Source organism: Balearica regulorum, chromosome 2 (assembly GCF_011004875.1).
Source record: "Balearica regulorum gibbericeps isolate bBalReg1 chromosome 2, bBalReg1.pri, whole genome shotgun sequence".
In the NCBI taxonomy this organism is placed as follows: Eukaryota; Metazoa; Chordata; class Aves; order Gruiformes; family Gruidae; genus Balearica; species Balearica regulorum.
Window position 1 is genome coordinate 2,221,610 of NC_046185.1, and position 787 is coordinate 2,222,396.

The 787-nt window shown below is 47.0% G+C and overlaps 1 non-coding gene across 1 annotated transcript; it reads right to left on the reverse strand.

The window, feature by feature from the left end:
• Positions 1–434: 434 nt before the first annotated feature.
• On the reverse strand, positions 435–507 carry TRNAF-GAA (transfer RNA phenylalanine (anticodon GAA)). The gene has a single exon. It is a non-coding gene; the product is annotated as a tRNA-Phe (tRNA).
• Positions 508–787: the final 280 nt, after the last annotated feature.

A 787-nucleotide genomic window follows, 5' to 3' on the forward strand; every position in this document is an offset into this window, starting at 1 on the left:
ATCTGGTCCAACCCCTCGCTCAAGCAGCTTTTGAATATCCACAAGGATGAAGACTCCACAACCTCTCTGGGCAACCTGTGCCAGTGCTCAGTCATTTGCACAGTAAAAAGTAGTTCCTGATGTTCAGAGGGAACCTCCTGTGTTGCATTTTGTGCCCATTGCCTCTTGTCCTGTCACTGGGAACCACTGAAAAGAACCTGGCTCCATCCTCTTTGCACCTCCTTTTCAGGTATTCATATACATCAATAGAATATTCCCGATACTTTTCTTCTCCAGGCTGAACAGCTCTCTCAGCCTTTCCTCATAGGAATGAGGAAAGTCCCTTTCCAGTCCCTTCATCATCTTCATGGCCCCTTGCTGGACTCTCATGTATGTCCATGTCTCTCTTGTACAGGGGACCCCAGCACTGGCTACAGAAAAGTACAGAAAAACACTGCTGAAGCCCGGGATCGAACCAGGGACCTTTAGATCTTCAGTCTAACGCTCTCCCAGCTGAGCTACTTCAGCCCTGCTACAGCACTAGTTTTGACAAAACCTGATGGAATATAATTATCTTTCAGACTTTTACCATGCAAACTGTCTCAGTGGACACTTGACTCTTGTTCTGTCACTGGGGACCACTGAAAAGTGCCTGACATCATCTTCTTTACACCCTCCCTTCAGATACTTCTATACATTGATGGGATTGCCCAGAGTCTTCTCCTCTCCAGGCGTTCCATGGGACTTTGTGCATGGCTGAACTACAAAGGGTTTCAGAAGCAATGAGAGACGCAGAAAGTGGGTTTTA